The 14,810-nt window shown below is 38.0% G+C and overlaps 1 long non-coding RNA gene across 2 annotated transcripts in view; it reads left to right on the forward strand.

The window, feature by feature from the left end:
• Positions 1 to 14,810, forward strand: part of LOC103382803 (uncharacterized) — a 69,475-nt gene that overhangs the window by 39,942 nt on the left and 14,723 nt on the right. For both annotated transcript variants that reach the window (XR_003050313.1, XR_003050314.1), the window contains exons 2-3: positions 4,329 to 4,394; positions 4,556 to 4,669. This is a non-coding gene — a long non-coding RNA (uncharacterized LOC103382803). The remainder of the gene's footprint in view (positions 1 to 4,328; positions 4,395 to 4,555; positions 4,670 to 14,810) is intronic.

Here is a 14,810-nt window from a genome sequence, read left to right on the forward strand (position 1 = left end):
ATTTATTAGGTAGGTGCACGAAGGGCAACGCTACCAGTGTGAACGCTGTACCTGCTTAATTTGGACCAGGGCCAGCATCTCATTACCCTCATTATCCAACGGAGGAGATGGTGAGGGAGCTGTCGTGGAGTCAGTCATGGCTGCATAGGTCCACAGGAGATCTCCTCTCTTTGCTCTCTGGGTCCTGCAGGTCAAGCTCCACTCCAGTCCTCTGTGTCACTCTGGAATAATAGAATAATGACATAATTAACAGGCAAGTAGATTTAGCCCAGAGGATGTCCTCAGCAGCTCTTTTCCAAGAAGCTCTAGTCCTGATTCTGTCTATAATTAGGTCTCTGTGGGTTTTAATTGTCCTGCCAAATAGTTACAGTGTTGTAGAATGACATCTGCAAACAGACAGAGCACAAAAGACAAAATATTTTACTAGCAAATCATAATAGAGATGGCAGAGAAATAATGCAGTTTAATCATTTAAATTTAGAGATTGGATTATTTTTTGTACTGTTAAAAAAAAAAATTAAATGATAGATGTCTTACCAGAGAAGAGCAAAACTAAATTTTTAACTCGCTGTTTTGAGTTGTAAAAATAACCAACAACCACAAATGTGACTTTGTTTGATGAATAACTACACCGCTTGAAAAAGTGCAGCTTCATCACTCTACGTTTATCATTTATCTTGTGTCCATCACAGCAGGGGGCGCTTTAAAAATAGAAGCAGCACACAAAATGCAGTGCTTGATTACCACAATTGCCTTGCATGTACAGTATCTCAGTGGCAACAGTGGCCACTGAGATACATGCTTATGATATATTATCAGGTGTAGGAAATTAATATTGCTGATGAAATGACATTTCTGCAGTATTTGAAATCTCCAGAGTTTTTAGGTGTCAGCATAGTCTTCATACTTTGTGAAACATATATTTTATTGTCTCACAGGACAATGAAGCGTCCTGATGTTTTCTAAGGCATTGTGTTCTTGATGTGAGAGTGTGGTAAATGTGTTTTCTTTGCCATCTGTACGCATTTCTGCACATTTTGAACAGAACAGAACAGAACAGATGCTGCTCAGCAGTCTGTTGCCTCTCCATTCTCCTCCGTCCCCCTGTGGATATTGTATCTGGTTCTTGTTGTATCAACTCTTAACACAAAAGGAGAACACGTGTCCAGAACAGTCTTTTGAGACTTCTTTTAGAACACACAGCTCCAACTGATCTTTCGTTCAAAGTACTGTAATGTACTGTAGTATATACAGTATATTGTTTTTTTATACAAACACATGTACTGTGCTCCACTGGACACAGATTGGTGCTCTGCTTCACCACCCCTCGGACTCTGATTTATTTGAATTTTCATCACCTCAATTGATCGAGACCCTTTACTCAAGGGACAAAGATACAGACTAAATTACTATTGACTGCCAAGTGTTTGAAAAATGCATTTGTCAGACCACCAGTGCTATTGATGAGGGTGCATTAAAAAAATGTATCCACAGAATCAATGGAGAGGAAGGAGAAAGTCCATAGCAGGAGTGTTTTGTGAGTGTTTGGCTGGTCTGTTCCTCTCCATCTCTCTGTCTCTCTTTTGTCTCCTAGTGCGTATGTGCTAACCACTGCTGGCGCATTGCAGTAAACTAGGGGAGGTAGAGTACCAGGGTGTGTGTGTGTGTGTGTGTGTGTGTGTGTGTGCGTGCGTGCACGTGTGGGGAGTCGCAGCAGAGGCATTGACAAGCATCCGTGGGTTTACTGTCTCCATAAATCCTACTTACCTGCTGCACATGTTCACACATCAGAGGAATCAAACCTTTCCTTACCAGTTGCTTTTTGTCTTTGTAGAAAACAGTGGGATAAAGCTTATCCTGTAAAGGTCACATTTATTTCCTTCTGTTATTTATGAAGCCTGATTTCCCAACACAGTAACAGGTAGCACTGGATTTTTCCTTGTTGAAAAATATGTTGATTTGATTGATGGACATTCAGTGATACGAAAAGCTTTAACATTTTGGATTGGATTTGGCTGATATGTATATATATATATATATATATATATTTAAAACAAAAAAGAAAAAAAAAAGAAAATCACAAAAAACTTAACTTAATAGTAATAGCTGAAAGTCAGCTGAACACCTAGTTAAAGGGTAGCTAAAAGTAGTCCAAAAAATAATTGTGTTGATTATTTGTCTTATCAAAGTATCCTGGACACAACAATACAACCTTCCCGAGACAACCCAATTTTAGGTTTGGCCTAATCAGAACTACAGTCGTGTGGGAGCTGGTTGTACAGTTTAATGGTTCTGTTTGCTGTAGGGTTTTAACATCCTCATTTCATGACTGGCTGGACTTTATTGAGGAGATGATGAAAGGTGCAACAGTCCACACCACCCCATATATCATGCCGTCTTTACACACATGCACACACACACTGATGCTCTGACTATCTCTTCATCAGTCATGTTTTTTTTTGCGTACACTCTAAGCTACTGTAGACTTGCTCTAATGCTCTGTCAAAATCATTAGTGAGTGACAGGCAGCTCTTTTGATGTGTGTCATCATAGGCCTGTAGATGTGTGTTTATGTTTATGTTATCAGCCTCAGTCGTATTGGAGCAGCTCCACAAAGGTGCCGTGACCTTTGGCATTTGAAAGCAAAAACGCAGGAGGCTGCAATGATGATGGGCCCAAGATGAGAGGAAATAACTTCAGGATGGGTTTGTTCTTTTTTTTCCCTTATCGCCATGAGGAAAATGATGCGACTTTAATGGCGGAAAGAAAGTGCTTGTTGTACTTTGAAGTAACATTTATGGTGATGGTAATAGGAAAGGCCCAAATAGTTGGAGCAGCCAACTGTGGTGTTGGAATTGAAGATGAAACAAACAAAATGCAGTGTGTAATTTAGGTATGTGTGTTTACACAGAACAAACGCTTCTGGGATGTTTTTCAAGAGCTTTTCGTCAAACACAGAACAGTTTATCTGAAGAAATCCATGTGCTCTTGAGAAAATGTGTTCATGCTTCGGGTAGTATTTAACCTAATGCCATGTGCTCTTGAGAAAATGTGTTCATTCGGGTAGTATTTAACCTAATATTGCAACAGTACCATTGACTTTGACTAGTGCCATCATTTTGGTAAAGCCATGTTAGCCCGAGATGTAAGAAAAAGAATAATCTGCTATATTGAAATTGTACATATACAGACACATAATTTAATTTGTCCGATGCGTGTAAGCTGTCGATGATGCTGTTAGAAGTGCCTGGAGAATGAGTATGGAGAAGTTTTGGTGCTTGCCAACAGCCATTGTGTATTAGGTTTTGCACCTGCAATCCTCCAGGATTATCAACATACATTATGGTTGAATGAAAAAAAAAACAAAAACATCTTTGATCCCAGGATGCCTGTGAACCGTACTCCTAGTTTATACAGGATATATGTGTTTCAAGTATCAACCTTCCTCTCCTGAGACTCCTGAGAGTTAATTAAAGGACAAAAGATGATTTGAACCAGATACTGCTGATCTCCAGTCATTGAAAAATGTGTAGTTCAAAGGTCAAGATACTTCACTAGAAACATTCCCTACTGTATAGACACCCACTTGTACGTATGTAACTATTAGCAGCAGTCAAAGTCAGCAAACTAAACTTGTCTCAGTGATAAATTGCATTGTGAATGGGCCAAAAACAGCCCCCCAGAGACCATCATGTTTGTGTGACATCAGCAGAAAATGCTCCTTATCAGGCCCATTACGGGCCTTACCCCTCAGCGAGGGAATGGCGTGTGCTTTGCATCCTAATGTCCTAATCTATTCTTCATTAAAGCTTAACACAGCAGTTAACTCGCCTTGTGATAGCATCATACAGTGTGTGTGTGTGTGTTCTCATTGCAACACTGACGAAGCCTGCGTGCCACTGATAAAGTTTCAAAATGCAATAAAGACGACTAAAACGTGTCTCTACACATCAGGTTGCTGGCAGAGGGGATTTTCACAGACTTCACAGATACCTGCCGTCAGTAACCACAGTCCATTAATGTTACTTTAAAAGAAGGTGGCCCTTTGGTGTTATTCTATACAGTTACTAATTGTGAAACATTTGCAAACAAATCAACCTGTTTAAAAATAATTTACATTTCAGACTAAATGCTACTATATGATAAAAAAAAACATTTATTTTTAAATAAAAAAAAGTAGTTTTTACTTTTGTGCTCTGACTGCTAGTTTATCTGTATGGTTGGTATGTGTTAAGGCCATTATGTAACATTGTATTGCAATGTCCATTAGCAACAAACCTTTGTGCACCTGTCAGTGAAACCTTTTTTTTTTTTTTTTTCATTGCCAGGTTCCTATTGGACTGTACTGCTGTCAATTACACAAATTTGGGCTCCACAATTACCTCCAATACTTGGTAAGTCCTGTTTTTTTCATAAATGTGTTTTGCATAAATGTTGTTTTCCAAATATTTTTATTAATTATTTTGGTTCATGTCTTTTTGAAATGTTGAGTTTTAAAATTTACAATTCATAGTTGTGTCTGCACTAACAGGCCATCACATATTTCACATCTCAGTTATTCAGAGAGGACGCCGACGTTCTGAGTAGCCCCTCTACATCCTCGTCTTGAGTTTGTCTCCTGGTGGATCAGACCATCTGTCCTGATTTACAGCGAGCATCTAAGGCCACAGTGAGTTTTCAAGCAGCTGATGTTTTACAGGCACACACTTCAACGTGAAAGCAGGCGGAGTATGTGTGTCTGAGTTTGTATCAGAAAGTACTCCCACACCTACAGTCTGTTAAGTTGTACCGCCTCACTACAGCAGATGTGGCAGCGTGAGAGCCAGCCTTCAACGCATTACACACAACTGTTGGGTACATATTAAGGACGAATTTGCCAACAAAAAATTCCAAATAATAAATTAAACATTTAATTGGACGTTCTAATCAAATCTGTCAAGTTTTTCAAGGAAAAGTGCTTATGGATGATAAAACAGAGCAGTAGAATATGGAGGAAAAATTGCGGTTAATGGAGTGTTAGATAAAAAGATAATGGAGTGAGGCTGATGACGGAAAAATACAGGTAAGATAATACAAACTCCATTTCTGGGAAAAATACAGGTAAGATAATACAAACTAATACAAAAAGTTGTTACTCTTACTAAAAATACAATAAAAAATGATTGCATTTAATGTAGCATTTAATTAAAAAAAACTTATTTCACTTAATTGTTTTTAAGATTGCAGAAGAAGGTGGAGCTTATAGCAACAGTCCTCACATGCACGTACAAGATATATACGTATATACAGTATATATATATATATATGTAAAATCATGCAAGTCCCCTATGCAAGCCTAAATGTTATAGCTCTCTGCATGTTTTTCATCAATCCATGGTACTGCCATGCCCAAAGTGCATGTCAATAGAAGTTGAAGTAAATCGTTCAGACTCTGATTAAATTCGCCCTTATATCATACTCGGCTAATGTTATCATCTGGAGCAGGGACTGCATCACGGTGTGGTGTTTCCATTCATCCTCTCAGTATCATTGATTAATGCAATCGAACGCGTGAAATCTCGCTCCTAAATGAGTTTGGGATTTATGCTACAGTTTATTAGACTTCATGCAGCAAAAATGTGCGTGGAGCGTAATTAAAGCTCTCTCACCCAGGTAGTTGTAATAAAGCAACCCTGTTGTTGTGCTGACAGTAGCAGTATGTTTCGACCACGTCCATGGATGTGCACACACTTTTGGATTTTTTGGCTGGTGCAAATTAGGAGGATGCAAATTAGAATGTTGTACAAATATTCCCTGTAGTCCAATTGCTCTGCTCCACCTCCTAAAATGGAGCAAAGCATTTGCACACATTAGCAGGATGTAGCAATTACTAGGATTTGTACTCACTAACTACAGAAGATAACTGAGCAGTTGTATGTATTTGGGATGGTGCAGTAGTAGGATTTCTGCCTACCATGTGGAAGGTTTTGGGTTCATTTTTCAAATTTACCTCAAATTCCATCATAGGTTTGGTCACGAAGGGCATCTGATAAATGAAGACTGTGTCATATCACTATGCCGATAAAGGGGCAAGCTGAAAGTGATTCTCAATGAGATTCAGAAGAACTTTAATTTAGCTAAAATATATTAAAAAGCTTGTTTAGGCCCAAAACATTTAACTACTCAAAAGGACCATGGCTGTCCTATTTTGCAGTTTTCCCCCTCTAGATGTATTGTCAACTTCGGTTGTTTGATCTCATGATTTATTACCTTTTCTTTTCCCCTGAAAAGCATTATGAATTTGTGATAGGTGAGTTAATCTAATATTCCAACTATACAGTTACTCATGCATGTTGCCAAGTGCCATTCATGCGCAGTCCATAGGGTTTGTGGAGTACTGGAAATGTAGAAAACTCAGTGGGACAATGGCAGAGGAGGAAAGACTGTGCCGCTTTCAAAATCCCAGTGGGTCTCAGCTTTTTTTTTTTTTTTAATCTGTGGTTCTGGCTGCTGGTGTTATCAGGTTGTGATGGTGATTTGGGTGGCAATGGGCCCTGGCTTTGACAGGTAATCTGGTACAGCCATTAGTGTTTGTTAAGTGGTTGGGTCTCAGTGTCACACCTTGTCCGTCAGTCTTTATTTCAGGGGAAGAAAAGGCCCCTCTCTCACAAGTGCCTTTTCACCCTCAGACCCTTTTTAGTGTAGTGGTAACCGCACTGTGATTGTGCTGACACCTTGACAACACTGACAGATAGTGTAAATGGATGAATTGGGCAGTCACATCGACCACCACCTAACCTCTGGCTCCTGTTAAGTTATCTCCATCCGGCTCTATTTATCCAGGTCTGGGTCAAGCAGTTGCAGTCTCAGATAGAAGGTTAAAAATTTCACTTTTCATCCAGTTTGTATAACCACAACTGTAAGTGGTTGTCAGAGACAAATTTTTCTCTAACATGTCTTGGAATAACCCTCTGTTGAAGATTACAAAAAAGAAGTAAGGAAGTAGGTAGGAAGAAAGTAATGAGAAGAAGGAAGAAAAGCTGAAATGAGAATGGAAAAATGTAGTAGTAGTTAAAAAGCTGAGGGAGAAAAAGGATGAAGGGGGAAGGAAGTAAGATACCTTTCTTCAAAAAATATAAAGCTATAAATAAAAATGTTAAATTAATTTTGTATTATTAGTAGTTATTCTATCTCTAGTTATCTGTTACCAAAACCAGTATGCTGCATTCTTACGGACTGTAACAAGAGATAGAAAAATAACAACTGTGTGAACAAATTAAGTGAGAGCAACGAAAAACATTCGATAATGATGTTGGGAAAAGGCAGAAATGAGCCATATTCTCCGTCACACTGGAAGTGACCTTTTAAAGGTCAAAGTAAAGAAAGGTAAAAGAAAAAAAAATCAATTTCTAATAAAGCCCATCGGCTCTGTGCGGCATTTAGTTTAAATTGTACTTTGCTGAGAGTGACACATTCAACCGGTAGCTCAGAATTTATTCATTTCCTGTCAAAAAAAAAAAAAAAAAAAAAGAAAATCCAAACTGTGTGGGAATTTGTGGGCTTGACAAGTTTGTTTGTGCAGAGCATACGTTTGCTATTTCTGCATTTTACTGTCAATGGCTGACAGTGGAGTCTCCAATCTTTTTTTAAACCCTACTTATCAGTAAGCATTTTAAACCTTCTGGGGTCAAAAGCTGACACATTTGTCCTTTAGCTGGTGCTCTTAGTACTCAGTATGTTTACAGTATTTCTCTGGACATGTGCTGTATTTAAAAGCAGGCTTCATCTGGACACATTACAGATACTTTGATTCTCCTTCAGGATTCATCCGAGGGCTGGTTCTATTAGGCATGACACACGTTTTTTTCCTCTATGGCCCACTGCAAGTCTTTTGACGTGCTGGATGGATTGATAGATGAATGAGAGACTTGTACCGTCTAGTCAAAGTGCAACTATTAAGTTAAATGAGGGACAGATGTTAAGAGATGCACATGCTTTGTTGGTGAAGAAAAGGAGGAAAGTGAAGGCAATCACACCCTCGACGAAACAATTATCCTAGATGGGTGTCTGCGCCTCACTATTACTGCTCACCAACCCTGTTTTATCTTTTCTCTCCCCCTTTCTTTTTGTCCTCTTGCACCTCAACATCACTGTAATTAGTGCGTCTGTCATTTACTTTGACCATGGGTGTGAACACGTCTGTGTGTGCATGTGTGTGTTTGAATGTTAGAGGCTTTACAGCAGCCACGGCAGGAAGAAAGAGAGCTGTGACGGGAGATAAAGAGGAGTTGCAATAGGTTGAGTCCAAGAAACGATCGATTCTCAATCGCTGCAGAAGCGCTTTCCTCTTGTTTTTTTTGCCAATTCAACACATGATTAAAGGCGGCGGGGCAATTACCATTCGTCTGCAAGGAGACAGGAAGAAGACACCCTCAAAAAAAAAAAAGTGAGAATCAATCCATTATGAGCAGCAGTCCTCCCGTTTCGGTCTGTCCTCAACTCTGTGGCTCATTTTCATCTTCCTCTTTCTTCCTGTCATTTTCTTTTGTCTCAACACTTCTCCCCACATCCTCACTGCTCTGTTTTTCTCTCATCATATCATGTTATTCTGCTCCTCCAACCCCCAACGGACACTTGTTCTGCCCTACATTCATTTTTTTAATCACAGGTCAGCGTCGTCTCAGCCTCATTCATGTCCTCTCTCTTTTGTACCCATTTCAATGAAAGCAAAAATATTTTTGCTCTGGTTTTTCAGTCATTATTTAACCACAAAATGGCAGCATTGATTCTGTGACTACACCTTTTTAAAGAAACATTTTGATCAAAAAAGAAAACCCTGAAATTGTTGAAAATGATTTTCGACATCAACACAGATGTGCACTGTGTTGTGTTGTCAGTGTTTACTTCACTGCACCCACCGCTGTGTGTGTGTGCTGAGCATAAATAGGTAATTTTGTAAAATTCATGACATTAAACAAAAAAAAGGATCATATTTGAGCAGCATGAAAAAATCTATTCCTCTCCAAAAGTGTTGGTTTTAATAAACTTTAAAACCAATTTCAGATTTCTTTTCTTAATCACGTTGAATGTCATTAGGAAACAGTGAAGAACAACAACAACCTGTTTTCCCAAGGTACATTTTTCAGGATACAGGCTCCAACATTTTCTCTTTCCTTCCGAACTAATGTATTTTGTGGATCATGAACATTCAGAAAGATAAACCAGTAAAAACCAGAATGATCTTCAAAGACCCGTTGGTGTTTGTAACTGATATTCAAATCCTATTCGAAAGGATATTCAAAAACAAATCATACTTACAAGCAAAAACAGACTTTTTGGGATTAAAAGCAACTTCGTCAGATCATTCATTGTAACATTGTACGTTGCACATTATATATGTTTGTAGATTGTAACCTTTTCCTGGGACCATTGTTCAGTTTTTATGAAACTATAAAGTGCGATCAGAATTCCAACATAGGGACATATATGCCACCTGAAGGACAAAGAAAGTGGAACATAATATACGGTGCTTGCATCTCTTCATCTTGATGCTCACAGTAGAATTTTTGGACAGTGCCTGATTTGCATCTCATCAACTTGATTCAATTGTCCAGCTAAGCAGAACAACAACCTAAGGATGTTTGTTATTATGGACATTTTTAATATGATAATACTTTGGATACAAATGAGTTCCATTTGTTACACCTTAATGATACCTACAATATATTTTGTGAGCAAAACATAAAACTGTATTTTCAGCTTCAACAAATACTATAACTGTTGTGAGAAGACCTACAGTAAGATCTGCCTAGAAACACACCTTGGCCTTTACACGGTGGTTGTGTACATATATTCTAAGCACCTCCTGTGATGACTGTAAACGTCTGCCTTTCTTCTAATGCTGGTGCATTGCCCCTGTCTGTGTAATTGGATATATTTCATGAGCAGCTTGTCAACACCATACATCCAAAACTCATTCATTCTGAGTGTTTCATTAGAGCTTTTTGCTCACACTGAGAAAAAGGAGCAGGATGTAATGTGGAAATTATTAGTATATGAGCTGGATATGTAATTGCTTTTTTTAGTGGGGTTGTTGCAGGTCCTGCTCATTTATAGCGAGCTTGGGCCTCAGGTCATTAAACCCAGCAAATAATGTGGGTGAATTCATTAAGGTCTGATGATTACTGAAAGCATGTGTGGGTTGAACACAGACAGAGATAAGGAATCCTCTAGGTAATTGGAGTATTTTAGAGACCAGAACCTCACCTGTAGTCACAGCAAATAGTACATAAAAAATAAACACACACAGTAACAAAGACACACGCTGTGGGCACCTTACCTTTTGTTCAGCACCCACTTTTATTGCTGTACCAGTATTGTCGACACATCCTAAATATCCTTGAATATTAAGCTTCTTTGTCTCAAGGATGTTGTTTCAAGATTAGAGACATCGTTAGAGGTGTGCAGTTTTATGGCTTTTGGGTGCTCTGTAGTACATATTACATTGTACCTGTAGCATCCAGGCAGGTTAGAGCCTTACCTTTTTTGTTTATCTGCATTCTAGCACCCTCCACATTGAAAAGAAACACTGCAACTGCTAATCATGTACCTTAAGATCTAATTACATGTAAGTAATACAACTAAGCCTAAAACCATGACAAAGCAGGAGCAGTGTTTGTGTACACCCTGGTTTCTGATGGAAAGGGAACAGCTGGGCACGATTCAAGGGCCACGATCAGGGCTCTTTACTTCAGAATCATGCAGGCGAGTCCTTGTTCATCAAAACTGAGAGGTGTAGACACTCTGCGCCGCCACAATGTGAAACCGTGACTGATTGAAGTTGATTTCCCCTCGCGGAGGCCTCGTAGCTCAGCAGAAAGGCAAAACATGCAAAAAATGGCCGAGCAGCACAGACGTGGACAGGATGACAAGCTGTAACTGAAACTCTACCGTCCATCATTGGACAAGGTCAGGCCTGGACACGCTGCTGTGTTTGGATTACACTGTAAACTCATGTTGAAGTGAGTGAGTGACAATACAGAGAGAGTTTTTGTTTGTTAAAAGTAGGTAACGTAAGAGAACAGAGTCATTAGAGGCTGGACTATGACAGGATTGAGATGATGAGATCGTTTTATTATCAACAGACGTGCGTGCCATCCCACGCACAAGGAAAAGGGAAGATATGGGGGATGAGCCGCAGCTTTACAACTCATTACCAGTGTGACACATTGCTCAATCTCCATGAGTTAATTAAGCCTTAATTTCAAAGTCAGCCAAGCGCCATAATCATGAATGTTACACCAAATACAATATTTTCATTAGTGCAGCAGTAGATCAGCAGAGGACATAAATGGGTTTCACTGTTGCCCTGTGCGTTCTAAATCACCGTTTCTGTAGATTTATCACTGATGCCCTTCAGATTCTTGGAACAAGAACGAGGCTGTGACTGGTGCGTCATTTAGAAAGCGATATTAGACAAAAGCCACTGTGGAATTAGAATGATTTGGCAAAAAAATCAAAAACATATTTTAAGTTTCTGAATTGTCCTTTTGTTTTTGTCACATTTCATCTATTTAATTTTTTAAATATTTTCCACATAATTACCATTTGCATTGATGTGAACTGTGTCACTTGAGAGCCAATGTCAGCATCTCATCTTGTTGTCTTGGCGATTTGAAGTTATGGGAATTGTCTCTTGGCCGTTTGTTATTTTCTGCAATCGATGTTCTGTCTCTTTAATGGCCCGCCGCATTCATCAATCCACTTTGTTGGCATGTGTTTTGACAAAGTTGGTTCTCATAACAAGTGGATTCTAACTGCTGTTCAAAAAAAAAAAAACCCAAACACCCCCAGGCTAAAACTGTTGTGGCAGTTTTCTTTTTATATTCACACTTTCATTATTCAGGGAGAGAAATGCCTTGGAAAAAATGCACCCAGCTTAACAGTAACATGACAAAAAGTATAAATAATAAAAAATGGAACATTAAATAAAGTAATAATTTAGGTAAATATAAAGAGCACGCTAACAGAATTGAAACATCATTAAAAGTAAAAATTACAGACACAGGATAATCTCTGTTAAATGATGACTATTTTCTCCTTTAATCCATTTCTAACATTCCTTTATTTCTAAAACTAATGGCATTCCCTCATAATTCCTTTAGGTTGATAAGGAATTTCGTATACACACATACAGTATAACCATAAAACACTACATTGCTTCCATGCTCCCAGGGCCAAATAGTAATGAAATTGATTGATCGCCCTTGTGTAATATAGTAGTAAAAAATAATCTCTGCAAAAATAACGAGCCTATTGTATCAACACATTTACTTTTCATTAGAGTCCAGAGTACCCTTTATTCTAATGACTTGCCATGAGTAAAGAGTAAAGGCTTTAGGTGCCAGACCTGGGCTGGCTGTTAATCATATAAATGGCAAAGAACCAATTAAACCCCACAGTGCAGGGCGTTATGGCTTTTAACTAGCCCCAGATTACCCAGGACCACTCCACCAAGAACCTTTAATTACCACCCTTGGCCTGAGCCAATGAATACATCAACGTGTGGATGGATTCAGGGAGGGGGCTACTCATGTTGAATTGGGATGATTGACTTAGTGGAGGGTTGGCAGAACATTTATGAGTTTGTATTTATAAGTGGGAATATTAATGTGTGGGCATTTTCAGATGAGATTCAGGACCCATCAATAAAATATGCATAACAATTCTTCATGTTTTTTACCTATCAAACCATCAGGTAGTGGAAGGATAATTACCACTGATTTCTTAATTATTTTTTTTTAACCTAAGCTATCAAGCTGTCAGACCAATTTGTACAAACGCTTCAAGCTTTGCTGCAGTTCCTGTATTTCCTAGCATTACTGCTGGTCTTTTTAATGTGAGGAAAAACACACCTATGACTTACGACATATATACAACCAACATATGTATAAAAGAAGATCTAACATTGATTTTTGGTACCTCCTAAACCATGGGTGTTTCATTAGAATTCATTTAGGTCCAAACACTGATATGAGATGTAGGAGCAAAAAGACCCAAACACATATACAGTATCTAAAACAATTCTCAATATTCACTTAATATACAATTGTTTTGGTGAATACTGTATTTGATAGTCAAAAAATATAAATATTAAAAGAACATTTACTCAACATTCAGCTTTCATATAAATCCTCTGCACATTTTGTTGGTCACATATGTCACATGAAGGATTTTTCTAAATGTAAATTTTTGTGTTTTTGTGTTTACAGTAACTGGAGTAGCGGCACAGAAAAAAAAGAAAAGAAAAGCAAACCTCAATACTTCAGGTTCAGGTGTCTGGGTATGTTCCGGACTGCGCCCCACTCATTGTTGACCTTTGTTCAACACCCTTTATTGTTTTTATGATTGACATCTGCAATTTAGGTTTAATTAAACAGTAAAATTAATGTATAAAAAGCTTGGGGTTCGTACAGCAGGTGATGCCAATCACTTTTTGTCTATATCTCGCCGGACCAGACGGAACTAAAGCAAACTACTCTCCAGGAAGAATTAAATTATCTGCAGACACAGCGAAATCATTTGTCAATTATGTTATCTTTCAACGTTCTGACTGGTTGGTGCGTGTGTGTCTCCGTTGGTGCGTCTGTCATAATTGTGGACATGGCTTGACACAAGATGGAGCTTAATTTCACATAAAACACAAGCTATGTCCTTAATTAAAGAGATGGAAAGGTCCTGACAAGGGTACTGAATTAATTATTATGTGTATAAGATATTAGAAATTGTGGTAAATTTCTCTAGAGACTAAAGATATGACCAGCTATTATGGGTGAGAAACTTAAATTATCATTAAATACAGAGGCTGTACAACTAAGCGATACATTTCATTAAAACGAATGAGAGACCGTGAGTGAAATTATAGCAGCTTATAAAAAAAAATTCTGTCAAAATGAAAGAATGTTTTGGAACAATGCTTTTGTGAGATGAAACCTTCGTTTATCAAGTTAGAGTAGCTGACTTTCCCCAGGTCATGCTGATCTAATAAAACATAGTTTATTATAATTGAAACTCAAGACCTGCAGACTTGGTTATTAAAAAGACAAGTCATTTTATTTTAGTAATGTTTTTTATGGTTTTATAAAAAGGGAAGGACTAATATTACCCCCAGTCATCTTTGCTCTTGAGTGAGGGGTTTATCCAGAGTTCAGTTTGATTTAGACTTTTGCCTAATAAATAAGTTCAAGTCCCTATTAAGTCAATGAAACTATTAATCTAGGTTTGGGTGAAGTCACAAAATATTACCAATATTTTAATGGACTTAATTCAAATCATATATAGTTGACTAAAATCAATGTGTATTATTTATGTGTTAGATTTATTAAACAATTTGTTAACATAAACATTTAACTTTCAATGACATAATTCTAATAGAAAACTATTTTTGTTATTGATATTATCGTTATTTTTTGTCAAATACAGCATATATATATGACTTGCCTGAAGATAATGAAGTTGAAGAATTTGTTGTTGTTTTTTTACACTAAAGTCTTGTTTTTGTTGTTCTTAATCTAAAGTTATTTGTATGTTACTTTATACAAAGATTGTTTGGACTAATGAATGCGGCTGTTCAAATGTGTTGGCTGTCAGCACGCCACCACTCACACTCAGGGCTTGTGTAAACAGTAATGCGGCAATTCATGGGGTGGAATTGTGTTTTACAAGCTGTGAAACTTAACTTGCAGTAAAATCATGTAATGTTTTTACTCAGCGTTTGCGTTTTGGCTCTTCACGAGCATTTCTGAATCCTCCTCGTGGTGTTATTCTGTCTC

This window comes from Cynoglossus semilaevis, chromosome 8 (genome assembly GCF_000523025.1).
Source record: "Cynoglossus semilaevis isolate Cse_v1.0 chromosome 8, Cse_v1.0, whole genome shotgun sequence".
NCBI classification, from domain to species: domain Eukaryota; kingdom Metazoa; phylum Chordata; class Actinopteri; order Pleuronectiformes; family Cynoglossidae; genus Cynoglossus; species Cynoglossus semilaevis.